This window comes from Protopterus annectens, chromosome 7.part0 (assembly GCF_019279795.1).
Source record: "Protopterus annectens isolate FY-2018-M chromosome 7.part0, PAN1.0, whole genome shotgun sequence".
Classification (NCBI taxonomy): Eukaryota; Metazoa; Chordata; order Ceratodontiformes; family Protopteridae; genus Protopterus; species Protopterus annectens.
In genome coordinates, this window is record NC_056739.1 from 1675296090 (window position 1) to 1675313167 (window position 17078).

At 43.1% G+C, this 17078-nt stretch overlaps 1 protein-coding gene across 1 annotated transcript in view; it reads right to left on the bottom strand.

Moving 5' to 3' along the window:
* ACY1 (aminoacylase 1) overlaps window positions 1-17078 on the bottom strand; it is a 1669107-nt gene that overhangs the window by 504869 nt on the left and 1147160 nt on the right. The gene's annotated exons all lie outside the window — the stretch shown is intronic.

The window sequence follows — 17078 nt, forward strand, 5'->3', positions numbered from 1 at the left end:
CTTCACTTTTTAAGTATGCTGTAAGTTTTATTTATAACATTAGCCCTAGGCCTTCTATATTAGCCTATACTTCAGAGAAGTAGATACCAAACAGGAGATGTCCCAGGACAGAACCCTGTGGTACTCCACTTGTCACTGCTTTGAAGTCAGATTTGGAGTCTGCAATTTTTACAGTGAGGGTTCTGTCAGTGAGCCAGTTGGCAACCCATCTTGTGACGTAGAGTTTATACAAAATTCAGCTGTAATTCCAGAATTTGGGATGGTGTTGAAAGTCTTGGCAAGGTTCAGATAGGCACTGTGAACCACCTTACTCTCTCGTCTATGGCTTCGGTGACACCCTGAAAGAATTTGATCAGGTTCAGGAGGCATGATCTGCCTTTCAAAAAGCCGAACAGGGTAGGGTACAAAGTTTGGAGGTTAACAATGTCTTGGTTTATGAGTACCACGATGATACATTCCATGGCCTTGCTGACCAGGCTCGCCAGGCTAATCATTCCCGGGGTCAGTGGTGGCTCCCCCTTTGTGGGAGTGGGATAAGTGTTGCTGTGTACCATTCAATGGGCACAAAGCCTGATGTGAGGCTATGATTGAACATGGTGCTTATGTGGGGAAGCAGTTCATTCTGAATTTCATGTAAAATGCAGCCTGGGATGTTTTCTGGTCACATGGATGCTGTGTTTTTGGCTTTAGAGAGTGCAGCTTTTACCTGCATAGTTGTGATTACTGCAACCAAGCATTCTTCCTGTATAGATATGGGCCCTTTAGGGGGTGAGAGGTAGGTTAGGGTGGCACTGAACCTATCTGCCTGGATGTTGGCAATATCAGTTGGTTCTGTAATTCTCATGCTGCTGTGTATCGCTTGCATACGCCTCTGTTGTATTTGCACCAGATACTGCTAGTGTGCACTGCTGGAATAGAAAGATTAAAACATTACCCTGGTATCACAGGTGGCAGTTCAACATATTCATAGTGGCTTAACATGAGAGTAGCTCTAAGTAAGCACCATGTCAAACCTGAACAAGCACCTAGAATAATTAATTGCAGCTTCCACACCTTAAGTCTGAAAATGAATTCACATACTTACATGAACAGGAGTAACTGCATATTGATGGATAAAAGTGTATGGGCATGTCAGGTGGTTACTAAACTGCAAAACTGGTATGTAATGGTGGGGATATTTGGAAGGCATGAGCAAACACACCAGTACATTACAGCCATAGCACCAATTGCACTGGAGGCTAGTCAATAGATTTAGTAAGGGATTTTGTCCATGCACAAATATTTCAAAAGTGATTCTTTGCAGTGACATCCATTATCTGATTCAAGGTAAATTAACCTTGGTGTCCTTTATTAAAAAAAATAAATAAATAAAAAATTACTTTGTGATAAGTGATTTCTGGACACAATAAAAAGGAAGGGGAAAATGTAGCAATGTGGTTTGTACGTACAAAGAGAAATCCAGGGACACTGCAAAAGTTTTTCTTGCAAACCAACCAGTGGAGTAAAAACACATGTAGGTAAACACTGCATACCATCACACTTTGCACATGTAAATCTAAATTTTTAACAAGGTGGAAGCATGAAGTGATACCTTAACACTTAAATTAGTAAAGATCTAAACTGGTTCACAGTCTAAATGTTTTATTCTTTAGCTCCTTGGTGCAAGACCTTACAGGAGTTGCTACATAAACTGTATGTGAATGCAGTCAAGTAAGGCCATGGCTATAGTGCACCAAAAAAAATGTCCCCTCTAACAAAGGAAATGCTAGAGCAAAGATTAAATTACATGAGACAAGCACCCTACTGAGATCTGCCAGTCAATGGAATTGTCAGGTCAAATTACCCTCAGGACTTTGACAGCTAGGGAAGGTAAGTGTTACGGGGGAGGGGAGGAATAAATGCACTGGAATACATTGTCTCACAAATTAGTGCCATTTAAACTAAATTAGTTTCATAGTTTAGTACTAGGCTCTCTGCCCTGGGGCATTTATAAGCCTAGCCATAGTGATGTGGCTTTTCCCACCCCATGTAATGGTACAAAAGTGTACAGAGTAGATTTAGAATACTGTGCCTCTGTCTAGTAGTGACACAGTGAAGACCCCCTTACATAATATAATTAGTTTACTGTGCCTCTGTCTAGTAGTGATACAGAGATGACCCCTGGGGTAAACCTACGATCTCCCATCCACTCGTCAAGATTTCTCTTGAAGAGAGTCAGTGAGGGGCTCTGCCTAACGTGAACTGGGATTCTGTTCCAGAGTATGGGAAGCCTCTGAGTTATGAATCTGTCCCTCCAGCATGTCCTATTCATATTTATGCTGAGGTTTAAATCTTTAGCTCTCGTGGTTCTGATGGATTTGGATTTTTTGAGGTGGAGCATGTCCATCAATTCCTGATTGGGCAAGGCCTTGTACGTCAGGCACAGATCACCTCTGAGCAGGCGGTATGCTACTGAATAGAGCTGGAGTTTCTTTAGTCTGGCAGCATATGACATATGTTGGAGACCTTTGATCCTCTTGGTGAGGTACTTTTGTGGTCTCTCTAGTTGTTGCAAGTGCCGGGTGAGGTACACACCAAATGGGGCATTGTACTCAATCACGGGCCTGATAAGGGAGGAGTATAGGGGTACAATGAACTCCTTTGATCTGGATGTGAATCCCTTCATGATAAGGTGGGCAAGGTAGAAAGTCTTTCTAACCACTTTGGCAACATGGGTGTCAAATGAGAGGTCACTATCGACTTGGGTCCCCAGGTCTCTGATTACTTTTTCCATACTCAGTGGGTTACTGTCTATGTGATGATTTGTGGATACTTTGTTTTTCCCAAAGGGGATGACTATACATTTTTTGGCATTTAGTTTAAGGCCATGACTCCAGCACCAGTTGTCCACTTCAGTGAGGCCTTTCTGTAGGATGTATGTGTCAGCTGGTGTATTGACTATGGCGCCTAGTTTGCAGTCATCTGCAAACTTTGTCAGCCACAAACCTCCCATGTTTGCTTTCACATCTGAGAAATAAATGCCGAACAAGAGGGGTCCCAGGACAGAGCCCTGTGGGACACCACTTGTGACTGACTTTGAGTCTGACATGGCTCCAGCGATTTTGACTTTATGGGTTCTATCCTTTAGCCAGTTTGCCACCCATCTTGTGACATATGGATTTACATTTAAGCTGTTGAGCTTGTCTATGATGCCAGAGTGGGGTATTGTGTCGAAAGCTTTAGCCAAGTCCAGGTAGGCTGTATGGACTGCTTTGCACTCGTCAATGGCTCTAGTGACTGTTTCGAAAAAGTCAACCTGGTTCAAAAGGCAGGATCTGCCCTTTACAAAGCCGAACTGGGTGGGATCAAGTGTCTGTAAGTCCCCAATGTCTCTGTTTATGAGTTCCATAATGATTCTTTCCATAGCTTTGCAGACCAGGCTGGTTAAGCTTATGGGGCGGTAGTTACCAGGGTCTGTAGAGGTGCCTCCTTTGTGGAGTGGGACTACTTTTGCTGTATGCCAGTGTTCAGGTACATATCCTGTAGTAAGGCTAAGGTTAAATAGCATTTTTATGTGCGGGTTTAGCTCCTTTTGGAGTTCACGTAGCACGCAACCCGGGATACTGTCAGGTCCCACTGATGCTGTGTTTTTAGCTTTGCTGAGGGCGGTTCTCACCTGGACATCTGAGATGACAGGGAGGTTACATTTAGCTGGGATAAGTATTTCTTCTTTTGGGGGAGAGGGAGGGGAGAAATTTGCACTGAACCTGTCTGCCAGAATGTTGGCAATATCTGTGGGTTCAGTGTATTTTTTGTCATTGAGAACTAACTCTGAACATATCTGAGGGTTTCCGCCCAGGTTTCTAACATAGCTGAAGAAGGCCTTGTGGTTATCTTTAGTGTCCATAACGATTTTTCTCTCAAAGTTGGCCTTGGATGTTTTTATGAGAGAACGTAGCTTTCTACTAGTGCTGATCAGAGATGCCTTCTCTTCATGGGATTTTGCTCTGTCGTGCAGTAGCTTCCTTCTTTTGTTATACAATTTGTTTATGGCTGGGGTCCACCAGACAGGACGCCTGCCCTTGGTGGAGAGGGTCTTGGTTTTATTTGGGATTGCATGATCCATGCATTCTTGGAGATGTCTGTAGAAAGCATTTGTGAAGGATTCTGCATTGTGGGATGTGGTTTCCACTGGCCCAGTGGGCTTAAATGATACCATCTCAGTTTTAAGAAGTGTAAAGTCGGCTTTTGAGAAGTTTTTCACTGTAGTCTTTTTTGTTGGGGGTGGAGGTGGGATATGTATATCCAGGGTGATTAGTTTGTGGTCAGATCTCACTAGTGAGGGGTATACTTCCGGTGTGGAGCACTTTGTCCCCATGTTTGTGATGATCAGGTCTAGTATATTATCTCCCCTTGTGGGAGAGGTGACTAGCTGTTCCACTGCATTTGAATTTATGAATTCCAGGAACCTTTGGGCTAGGGTGTTTGGGCTAGAATAATGCACCCAGTCTATGTTAGGGTAGTTGAAGTCTCCCAATATGATGGTGTTTGGTGAGACATTCATATCCTCCAATGTCTTCAGGAAGGCTGAATGGGGTTCCTGAGATTGGGAGGGTGGTCTGTAACATGCTACCAGTTTTGCCTACGGTTAGTTGCACCTGGATGGTCTCTGATGCTTTATGTGTTGCCACTAACCTGGAGGTGTGGGTGTCCTTGATGAATATGGACACTCCCCCTCCCTTTTTGGTTTGGCCCGAGTTTTGGGGCAGAAAAGCATGATACGAGGTATAGCCTGGTAGTGCTGGGGTGCTCTCAGGAGCCTTGAACCAGGATTCGGTTACTGCACAGACATCGATGTTCTCCATACTGAGGAGTGCTTCGAGAGCCTGCATCTTGAGATTTAGACTTCTGGCATTGAGCAGCATTACCCTTAATTTTTTTCCATTTTTGTTTTCTAAGGAGGTGGGTTTGTCTTTTGAGCCTTGCCTAAAAAAGGCACTATGGGGGAGGCAAGAGCCTTAGCCAATATCCGGAAGCCCAGTGGTGACAGATGCAAGCCGTCCCTTGTGAAGCAGCGTGGCTTGTCCAGCATGTCATCCCAAGCAGACAGACATTGGATCCCCCTAGAATGACACCAGTATTTGAGCCAATTATTAAAGCTGATCACCTTGTCTTTGTATTGTGGCATCATTCTTGGTGAGGGCAAGATGCTGCTTAGGGTCAGGGTCATACCAGCCTGGGCTACATAATCAGAGAGCTCCTCTATGTCTCTTTTCATGTAGTCCAGGGAGGTACGTCTCAGGTCATACACGCCGGCATGGACAATGACAAAATCATATTTGTACTTGCTTTGGAGTGACCTGAGTGTGTGCGTTATGTGGCGGATCCTAGCTCCCGATAGGCAGCTCACCGTTACCTTCTCCTTGTTCAGCCTGGTAAGCGGAACGTCAGTGTGTCTGACTATAGAGTCACCTATTACTAGTGTATCAGGCATGGTGTTTGGCCTTAAGGGCTGTGATTGTTTGACACACTGATTTATTGAAGTATGTGTTGCATGTGTTATGTTTTGAGGTGGTGGATTTTTGGGTGTCTGCTTTGGGAGCCTCTGTTGTTTTGGCAAGTTTTTTGTTAGAGCCTCCAAGAATGTCTTTGTGTTATTATGTGTTTGGTTTGCAGTTGTGGTAGGTCTATGGTGTGTGTGTGGTTACCTTCTCCTCCTGTCTGGTCTTCCCATTCCTGAGTTGAGAGAGTTCAGCCTCCAGTTTGGCTATATAGTCGCATCTCTCACATGTATTTGTGTTTGTTGGGAGGAGGAGAGGGTTGTCTGTGTACATGAGACAATTGTAGCATTGTCTCAAGATTCCCAGATTAACCAGCTGAACTGGAGAGGATGCTAGTAATCTACCACTCGACATGCTAGAATATTATAAGGGAGTGCTGTGCCTTTAAGGGAAGTGGGTACTCACAGGGAAGGTAGGTGGATGTAGTGCTTACTTTAGTTAGCGAGTGCTTACTTAGAAGAGAGGTTTTGAGAACAAGTGCTAGGCTTATAATAAAGCGATTAGACTGATTATTATAATAGTAGAGCTTTCTTAAGGGAAAATTTGAAGACCAGACTTGGCGGAGCCAGAAAAAGTTTAACCTTGTTTAACCGGCGCTGCGCTATGCGCACAAATACGCAAAGCCGTGCAAACGCGGATTTTAAACAGGGAACATCAAAAGAGCTAGAAATGGTCCAAAACAACCAATTACTACAAGCTCTTGTGCTGAGGTCACTCCTTCAGGGACAGATAGGCTGCTCAAGGCTCCCCACTCCCACTGGTGAGCAAAGAAACTTCCTTCTATCCAGGTAAGGCAATGGACAACACAGGAACTACACCACAGCCCAGAATACAGCAAAGCCTGTATACTGGTCTAAACTAGTCGAGGAGAGGCGGGAAAACAAGGATATTTTTTTTTGTTTGTTTTTGAGATAGAAAGTACACAGAAATGCAGGAAACAGTAATAAATCAGTTACACAGGCTAGCACACTTTAGTGGGCAGCCTCAACAGTTAAATTTAACAAACGACCAATTTTCGACTAAATGAAACTTTAAGTGCAGATAATATATAATGCAACAAACAGTTAAAAAAACAGTTTAAGCTTGTTCAAAGTAAGCAAGAGAAGGTATTTCAGGTAAAAAACAGCAAAAAATACTTAAATCAGGAAAGTAGTCGCTTTTCTCAGTTCTCTGCTGCTAGGACCACGAGGAGCTGTTGCTGAGTAGTATAGCCAGAAAAAAATGCTCATAAGCGGATTTTAAACAGGGAACTTCAAAAGAGCTAGAAATGGTCCAAACAACTAATTTCTACAAGCTCTTGTGCTGAGGTCACTCCTTCAGGGACAGATAGGCTGCTCAAGGCTCCCCACTCCCACTGGTGAGCAAAGAAACTTCCTTCTATCCAAGTAAGGCAATGGACAACACAGGAACTACACCACAGCCCAGAATACAGCAAAGCCTGTATACTGGTCTAAACTAGTCGAGGAGAGGCAGGAAAACAAGGATATTTTTTTGTTTTTTTTGTTTTTGAGATAGAAAGCACACAGAAATGCAGGAAACAGTAATAAATCAGTTACACAGGCTAGCACACTTTAGTGGGCAGCCTCAACAGTTAAATTTAACAAACAAACAAACAACTTTCGACCAATTTTCGACTAAATGAAACTTTAAGTGCAGATAATATATAATGCAACAAACAGTTCAAAAAAACAGTTTAAGCTTGTTCAAAGTAAGCAAGAGAAGGTATTTCAGGTGAAAAACAGCAAAAAATACTTAAATCAGGAAAGTAGTCGCTTTTCTCAGTTCTCTGCTGCTAGGACCACTCTGCAGGAAGGCAGCAGTAAACAGCACTTTGAGTGTGTTCTGTGACATTTGCACTGTTTCTGTTTTAAGTAGTCCTTCAGCAGCAGGTAATGTTACTAACACTGTTCTATTTTACTCAGTACTTTGTACGCATGCAACATCTATGAAATGACAGGAGCTTTAGGCAAACGGAGGCCTGCATGTTGTAACATTTTTGAGCCAAACAATGAATTCTGGGATACTGAATGGCAACCTGATTTATCCAAACCACATCAATATGCTACCCTCCATGTGGTCAGCGTCTGGAATTACATATAAAAATATTTAAAATCCTGTAAATAATCCCAGAGTGCTGTTAAAGTGTAGGAAACATCATGCCATGATGAATTAAACATGTTTTTTGAGTCTGTGGGTGCAGTGCTCCTGAAGCAAATAATTTTACACTTTTATCTGTATGCAATTGTCAGAAGTGTACTGATGGCACAAGCATGTTTGCCAAGCCATTTCAGAGGTATACATGATTACCAATACATGAAAAATGGAATGCTGTGTGATAAATATGTACAAATGTTTCAGCAACAGTTCCTTTGATAGCACTTTTAGCATTTCAAAGATGGTTTGTTACCAAAATGTGTCATTTTCCTGTTCTTTTGGGGGGGGGCAAAGGTGAGTTACTGTTATGGCACAAACAAGGATAAACTGTTCTTTTGTGGGGGGAGCAAAGTTGAGCTACTGTTATGGCACAAATTAGGATATGGTGCTTTTGTTACTCTCCTTGTTTTGCATCCTGACTGTTCATATTTCACATCTGTAGACTGCTGCATGTTTCTACATTGGGTAATACTGAGTGGCTACCTTTTCTGTTTTATCTGGAATCAGTTATTCAGTACGTATGTGATACTTACATGAATTATCCTTCTCTTATATTTTAGGACACCTACAAGTATGCCAACCAGGTGTGTCAACCTTGGAGACCCCCCCCCCCCTTCACCGATGCTGAGAATCAGATCATAGTGGATGCCTTTAGGCAACATGGTGCTTTTTTGCTGTGGAAAGGGGATGGGGAGATATGACACAAAGGATGTAAACTTGGCAACAGATAGTTGCTGATCTGAATGCCGTGGGTAGCTACAGCAGGACATATGAGCAGGTATGCCAGAGGGCCACTGACATGATCACATCTGTACAGAGCAGAGCTGCAGTGGGCTGTGACCAGATGTTTACTGGGGGGGAGGGATTGCTAGGGAACCACCACTAACACCCAATGAAGAGTTTCTGGCCAATATCAGGGATCCAGGCAGCTCACAGGAGAGTGCAGTACAGCATGTCCTGGATGTGGGAGCAACAGTTTCAGAGACAGTAAGCACATCCCAGGAGGAGCATCCAGGTAGGCTTTGGTTTCTCATTAGTTTAATACTGTTGTATAGTAAAACAAATGAAATCAATACATTACTCCTGTATCACATGTATTTGTTTTGGGGGGGATTAAAGATTGCTACAGTTATTAGCTTAGGTTTGAGTTGACAGCCACGTTCTTGTTGAAAGTATACTTAATGAACATATAAAGGGTAAAAGTATTACTGCCTGTGCTCCTGTTAATTGTGATGATGTTGCTCTTACCTCCTACTTAACTTGTTCCAGAATCATCTAGATTACAGAGGTTAATCTCTTCTGCAGATGGTAAGCCAAACATATTTATGTCAGTACTGCTGAGCAATTTAAAGAAATATTTTCGTGTGTGCTGTCGATGACAGGGCTGTTGTGGGTACTGCTGTACTGTCTGCAATAGTGGCAGCACTGTTATTTAGTTAGCATATATTGCAGTATAGTAGTGTAAGTATTAATGTATTCATGTGTTTATTGCTTTTTATCACAGGTGATCATGACAGTGGGAGTGTGGGTCGTCTGCCAACTGATGTCAGTGTATCAACAGACTCTGATGATGATGATGGTGGCCAAACTTAGGCACAGTTGGGAGGGGGGGTGCAGAGGTTGAATTTGACACTGAGGTTGACATACAGCCATGCCGTGCAATTCCATCGGGCACAGCCAGTATGCCTACAACTACCCATTCCAGTGAGGCCACAGATATTGAACAGGTGGAAGGCAAGGCCATTGATCAGGGAAGTGTGGCTACTGCAGATTCAGTGCCTGTTTAGTCTGGCTGTATTCAAAGGGTGGACGAGGTGCCATGCAGGAGGGTTGAAAGGGGTACTCGGAGGGGCCTGCTGTCCCTCCTCCACCTGGTGCAGGTGTCTCTTCCTGTGCAACGCAATGTACATTAAGGGCCATCATGGAGGCACAGGTAAGGTCCCACAGGTGCTCTAGACAAATGCTCAGGGTTGTAGATGTGTCACAGTCTGACATGCGTGACTGCCTCCACCATGTTGCTGATTCAGTGCATCAGATAATAATATGTTGGAACGAATGGTCTCTATGCTGGAATGTCTGCTGGGAGGGGAACGGCATCCACATGGGTGTAGGTCAGCCACATCATCTGCTGTCAGCCAATGTGGCCATGCCTGATCATGCTCCGAGAGTGGCAGTACTTCCACTGCTCCATCAGTGAGCGTGCTGTCCACACCCAGATGTGGCAGGTTATGAGGTCATGGTCCTGGACACCCCCATGAAGGAAGCTCGTCCAGCAGACATCAGTCACATTTAAGCAGAAGTACTGCATCTGACAGAGGGCGTAGACGTGCAAGTGCAACACCTGGCAGAGACAGTTCTCAAAGTCGAAGAAGACAACGATGAACTGCCTCCTCTACCATGCACAGCTCAAACCTATCCAACATACCAAGACGTCGAACTAGCATAGAGCTTGGCTGTGTTCATGCAGACATTCATACACCAATTTCACCTGAAGGACTCCTACATTTCACCTGGAGGACTCCTACAGACACACACACACACACACATACATACACAAACACCAGTTACTCATTTTCTCCACACACAAACACTAGTTACTCATTTTCTCCACACACACACACACACACACACACGCACACACACACACACCAGTTACTCATTTTCTCTCACTGGCCAGTTGTTGGTGTATCCAACTGTCCACTGCCTGTTTCTCTTTCTTATTCACACATACTCACCAACCTTTTGTGTCAGGCTAGGCTTCCTGCCCCCCAACACCCCCCACACACACACACACACACACACACACACACACACACACACACACACACACACAAAACACCCTGTGCAAGAGACGATAAGTGTGCCATATCTCTGTTTTCTATCTTTTGGATTCAGAGATACTTAAGCTTTTTGTCTGAAGCTCAGGGTGCATAGCTGACTTAGTGTTTAGTCTATCTGTATTTGCAGTTCTAAACTGCTAATTGTACCTTTGACACATATTGGCCTTGAAAAGTTAGACAGTTGATAGCATCAAAATTTCCCAACCTTGTAGTTAATGATCTTGTGAGGGTTGTGAAGTCAGAAACCGCAATGTGTATCATTACTTTCTAACTTCTCTCTTTAATGATTTTCCAGTACAAATATATGTTGCCACAGTTTTGGTTCAGAGCTGACTCTGTCTAATGCAAGCTGTACACAGCCAATAGATGGAGAGGTAAAAGTTGTATGAGTTGCCTGGCATCAATGTTACTATATGTATGTGAGTAAGAGGAAGGTTTTAGGCTCCTAGGTGGTGAATGAGTGTGTTGTGTGTTGTCACTTAGCCAATGTAAGGGCATACTGAGCACACCTACGTCTGCCTACACCCACAGCATCCGGTGCTTTCCCCTCTGACTCCTTATCTGTCTGTGGCTGTGGTGATCATGGTGGAATGTGTGCCCCTACCCCTTGCTGATCCCGCTGAAGCTGTTTCCTCAAGATATATTGTGTAGCATAGCATATACTGTGAATAGTTCTGTACATGTCCATGGACTGTACTGCAGGGCTCCCCCAGATGTATCTAGGCACCGGAACCGTGACTTCAGCAGCCCAAACACAAGCTCTATGATACTTCTGGTTTGAGTATGTGCCTGAGTATGGTGTTCTTCCATGGGTATGTGTGCATTTCTGATGGGTGCTATCAGCCACGGTTACAGTGCACAGCCTGCACTCCCCCTGTAAATGACCCTGTGAGATGTCCCCCTAGCAAACATCTGGTACAGTTGGGCAGTGTGCCAGATATGTGAGTTGTGGTAACTGTCAGGGTTGACAGCACTCACATTCAAGATGATTCCTTGCCATTACACATGAATTGATAGAGTGATAGCCCCCTTCAGTCTATGCACAGCCTACCCTGTTCCCTGGGTGGTGCCTTCACTTCTATATGTGTGCATCTATGGCATCCACTACTTTAGGGTAGTGAACTACATGGTAGATCTCCTGCATATTTCTGGCCCTCTAATCAGAACTATGGGAAAAATACATGAGGTCACTGGCATGTTGGAGCACAGCATTCAGGAATTTGTGAAAGATCCTGGATGCTGATGACTGTGACACCCCAAGCATGTCCCCTGTTGGTCTCTGATAGGTACCTGTAGCTAAATTTCGAAGGGCTACACATACCTTTGTCTCCACTGACATGGGTTCCCCTTAGCTGGCTCTGGCTCTGAGTTGAGGACGGCAGAGGTCGCAGAGTTCCTGTAGTGTGTCCCTGTCCACCCTGTAGCTTTCTACAATTTCAACATCATTTAGGTTGGGAAAGGTTAAACGGAGCCTGAGAACTCTTCTCCTTCTCGGCCTAGGCCTATTTGGAGCAGCAGCAGCATTGACCTCAGCCTGTAGCATATATAAATTAATTAAAGCAGCAGCAGCCCTTAACATTCTGTCTGTGTAGACTCCTTTCTGTGGTTGTATTCCAAAAGGTTTGGAATTTGCAGGAAAAAACAGCATGGAGTCTACATGGCTGCTTTACAGCTTGTTGAATAGCTCCACTGTGTTGGATTGTCTGATTAGCATGCATTTTAGCTGCTTATGCTGTAATGAGCATGCCACAGTGTTTACCTTGTTAGCACTGGGGTGCGTGCTTCTACATGGCACTTACTGAATCTAAAACTGTCTGAGGCCATATGCACATCGCAGCCGCGTAAGCTTTATTGAATCCCCCCTAACATCTGTGCATATATAACATACACACACACACACACACACACTGGTATTTTACCTTCACCAGAACATAAATAATTCAATATTCTATAAACAACTGTTTGAAAAGCTGACTATAAACTACTACCAAGAACATGCCTGATAGATTAAAATAACGGCCAAAGAAATATTTATTTATTTATTTGCAGTTTGTTAAACAGGAAAATCTACTGGGCCAAAATGAGCCCGTTTTCAATGGAGGCCCGGGGAGAAAAACTCCATATACAAATATTACAAAGCTACTATCAACAAAGTTAACAAGTACAATACAATTTTCAAAAACTACTGAAACACAGAAATATACAAGACAGAATAATAACATTTGAGCAAGGTGTTGTAACAAAGCAAAGAATGAAATTAAAACATAAGTACTTTGGAGTACATACAGTGAGTATAACTTGGAGTGCAGGTATTTATACACTTAAAGTTTCATGAGGTGATAGGTAGGAAGAATTAGAGGAGGAGAGTAGAACAGTGAGAGGTGAACAGGTTGAGTTATGAGAAAGGAAAAAATGACAGGTAGTGGAAATGAAAAGAAGGGAGTCACTAGGTTGAGTTTTGAGAAAGGAGAAAGAAATGATTGGGGGAACAGAAATGATATAGGGTGAGTCAGGTGGGGTGAGAGCATGAGCATTCCCAGTGAAAACAGAGATGGGAATGGAGCATGGTCTTGAAGGCAGAGTTGTTTTGGGTGATTCAAATGTGGGGAGGGGAGTGAATTCCATAGATGAGTGAGGGAGAAAGACAGGAGAAATTGCCCAGGTGCACGTAAGGGTTAGTACACTTCGAGGAGGTTCTGGTTGCTGGACCTGAGTAGTCTGTCAGGATAATGCAAGGTGAGTATGTAGGAGAGGAAAGGGCAGTTAGTGGGTTTCAAAATGAGTTTGTGAGCAGTTAACAGTTGAATGTAAGAGAGATAGTGGGGGAGTTACAGCCAGTTCAAGGAGTGGAGTGCATCACAGTGCTGGGAGAAGGATTTGGTTCCAGTAGCAAACTTAAGAGATTTTATTGTAGCAGGATAACAGTTTTGACTTTATGGAGGATTGAAGGTTGGTGAGGAGAGGGGCTCCATACAAGAGAGAGGGGATGAGGCAGGAAATCGAGAGTATATGTTTGGATGAGGGAGTGAGATAACGGCTGTGACATTACAGCATTCCGAGCCTTTGGTGTGTTTTCTTAATACTAGTTTGTATATGAATGTCAAACTTTAAATGTTCATCAATGATAACACCTAAAAGTTTTGTATGGGAGACTATTTCAATGGGAATCTTATTATGACTGACTATGGAGAAGGAATTTTTATCGATAGAGGTGTTTTTAGATGGGGTAAAAATCATGATCTTGGTTTTGGATGCATTGAGAGCAAGATGATTATTCAGCATCCAAGACTCAGTACAAGAGAAGGCATCTTGTGTTAGTTGCATGAGTTTAGGAAGAGATTGAGCATAGCAAATTGTGGTGGAATAGTCCGCGTACTGGACAAGTTTGGTATTAGGAATGCACTGATGAAAATTATTAATGAAGATGTTAAAAAGTCAGGGACCCAGTACAGAGCCTTGTGGAACTCCTGTTGGAGTGTGAAGAAAGGAAGAGGTATTATTGTTCCACTTGATGGCTTGTTGTCTATTAGAAAGGTAACTGGAAAACCAATTAATAGAGGAGGGGGAGATATTGAGAAGAGAGAGTTTGGACAAGAGAAGGTTGTGGAAATAGTATCAAAGGCCCTTGATAAGTCTAGGAGAAGGGTAGACACAATGTTGCCAGAGTCTCAGGCTTGGTTAATGATGTCAAGGATGGAGAGAACAGCAGTGGTAGTACTATGTCCAGGTCTAAATCCATGTTGAGTTGGAGAAAGAAGTTGATTGTCTAGGAGGTAGAGAAGGAGCGGTCTACATAATGAGACTGACAGGTGAAAATGTCAAATCTCACTTGTTTGACACCAAAATGTCAAACTCCAAGTTTCCTGAATGGCCAAAACACTGATTTCTTTCCAACAGAAAGAAATTGGTTGGCCAAACACCAATGACACACTATAACAAACATATTCCCACACCCCCCTAACTAAATATTCTAAATCCAAGGCCACACTACAGTCAGGGAAAGGGCAGGTGTCGCATTACATCCAACCGATTTCTTTCCATTGGAAAGAAATCAGTGTTTTGGCTGTTCGGAAAACTTGGAGTTCGACATTTTGGTGCCGAACAAGTGAGATTTGACATTTTCACCTGTCGATCTCATGATAAAGACCCAGGAAGGGATTGCAAGTGTATGCATTTTTTAAGGACTTTTGAGATAGGGGGCAGGATGGCTATTGGACGGAAGTTGGAGATTTCAGTATTGTTGCCTCCTTTGTGGAAGGGAATGATGAACGCTTTCTTCCAGAGGGGTACACAGGATTCTTGGATTGAACAGTTGACAAGTATGGTGATGGGAAGGACTATGCCATCAACAGCTAGCTTGAGAAAGTTAGATGGAAGGTAGTCTGGGGCATAAGAGCATGGTTTTAGTTTTAGCAGGAGTTTTTTATGGTGTGTAGAGAGAACGGTTACATGGTAAAGGGGGGATGAGTAGAGTTGCTGACAGTGGGACTAGGGTTGAGGGTGTGGGATGAGAGTGGAGTAGAAGTGTGATTGGAGAATGATGTGGTGAGCTTGACTATTTAATCAATAAAGAGGGACCTAAATATTGTCACCGCAATAAACAGGACATGCTGGAGGGATAGATTCCTGTCCCAGAGACTTCCCATACTCTGGAACAGGCTACCCATCTATGTCAAGCAAAGTTCTTCATTATCAAAATCTTGATGAGTGGATGGGAAATATGAAATACAACTTGGGGATCACTTCTGTGTCTCTGCTCGACACTGGCACAGGAAAATAACTTTCTTGGGTGGCGTAAGCCAGGGAACCTTGTTGGCTAGGCTTACTTAGGCCCTTGGGCCAACAGCCTAGTACCTACCTATGAACCTATAAGAAAGAGTTGAATTGGGTAGCTAAGATATGATCTGGAGAGTTAGGGTCAGGACAAGGATTGCCTTTTTGGCCAGGAGAAAGGAGAGCAGATATACTGTTCCAAAATTTTTTGGGATTGGATCTATGATTGTTTTAAAGCTTGTAGTAGTAGGACTTTTGGTCTAAAGCAATTTGTTTTTTCACTTTATTACGAAGTTGCTTATACTCAGTAAGGGTGTTAGGTGATTTAGATTTATGGTAATGCTTCCAAGATTTATGCATGAGTTTAACAATTGCTTTAGTTAGCCAAGGGGTAGATTTGGTTTTGATTCTTTTAGTTCTGGGGGAGCGAAGCTATCTAGTTTGTTATTGAATGTAGTATTGAAGTATGTAACAATGTCGTCAAGAGGGAGGGTTTTTACACGGTTCCAGTTCATATGTTTTAGTGAGTCAGAAAAAGCTAGAGGGTTAAAGTTTTTTTTTTAGGGACCGAGCTGTGATGTAGTTGTGGTGAAGATGGAGGGAGGATGGTGAGCGACAAGCAAAAACAGGGAGATGATCGCTGAGGGAATTGGGTAGGGTGCCGTTGTCAGAAATGGAGTTGGGGTGAGAAACTAATAACCAGTCCAGAATACTACTGGAGTTGTTATCTCTATTAAATCTGGTAGGAGGGGTAATTATTTGGGTGTAGTTGTATAGGTTTATATTCTGAGGTGATGTAGGTGATTGAACAGAAGTCCAGTTTATATTTACATCACCTAGGAGTACAGTTTCATTGCTTATATTGGATGAGAACCAAGAGAAGATATCTTCAAGAATGGGAATGTGATTTCCTGGTGGAATATAAAGGGCAGCTATACATATGCTTTTATGGTTATTAATTTTTAGGAGGACCAGGGTTAGTTCAGCTGTTGCTAACTGGGGTATATGATTGGTAAATGGTGTTACTGTTAGGGAGGAGGAAAAAAAGTAGGGCTACTCCACCAACTTTCTTTAGCATTCTTTTATTTCTTATGATCTTGTTGTTGGGAGGGGTCATTTCAGACTGTTTTATGTGGTGTTTTAGCCACATTTTGGTGATAGAGAGAATGTCAGGGTGATAATGGGACAGCCAGGCATGAAGGGTAGGAAGTTTATTGCATAAACGTTTGGTATTATGGTAGCAAAAAATAGATATTTATGGTGAGAGGGTGAGGAAGACAAGTTAGGGTTAGAAGCCTGGTTATCTCAGGGTCTGGGATTAGGATGTATGTCATCACAGAGGAGGATAGAGATTAGTTGAAGTAGGAAGGAGGCAAGGTCTTTAGATTATTTGGAGTTGGAGTTGAGAGCAGGGTAGCCGGAGAGGTATGGATTGTGAGAGATTGGGAGTGTATTACAGATATCAGAAAGAATCCTTCTAGTAAAGAGGAGAGAGTCATTACAGCACTAGAGGTGAGGAGAGATATAAGTTGAGAGGTGAGATTCCTTTAAGGCATGTACTGAAGTTGTGTTATAGAGAGGGGAGTAAGAAACGTCAGGTAGTCTGGTAAGATAGAGTAGGCAGTACAGGAGGAAAAGTAGACATATTAATGGCAGAGTATGTGTAGGTTTGACTTGCATAGTAGTGTAATATTATAGTATGCAGTGAGGATCTGCAGAGGAGAGAAGGGATTAGCAGAAGGTAAAGTGGTGTGTGGTCTTTGGTAATAAG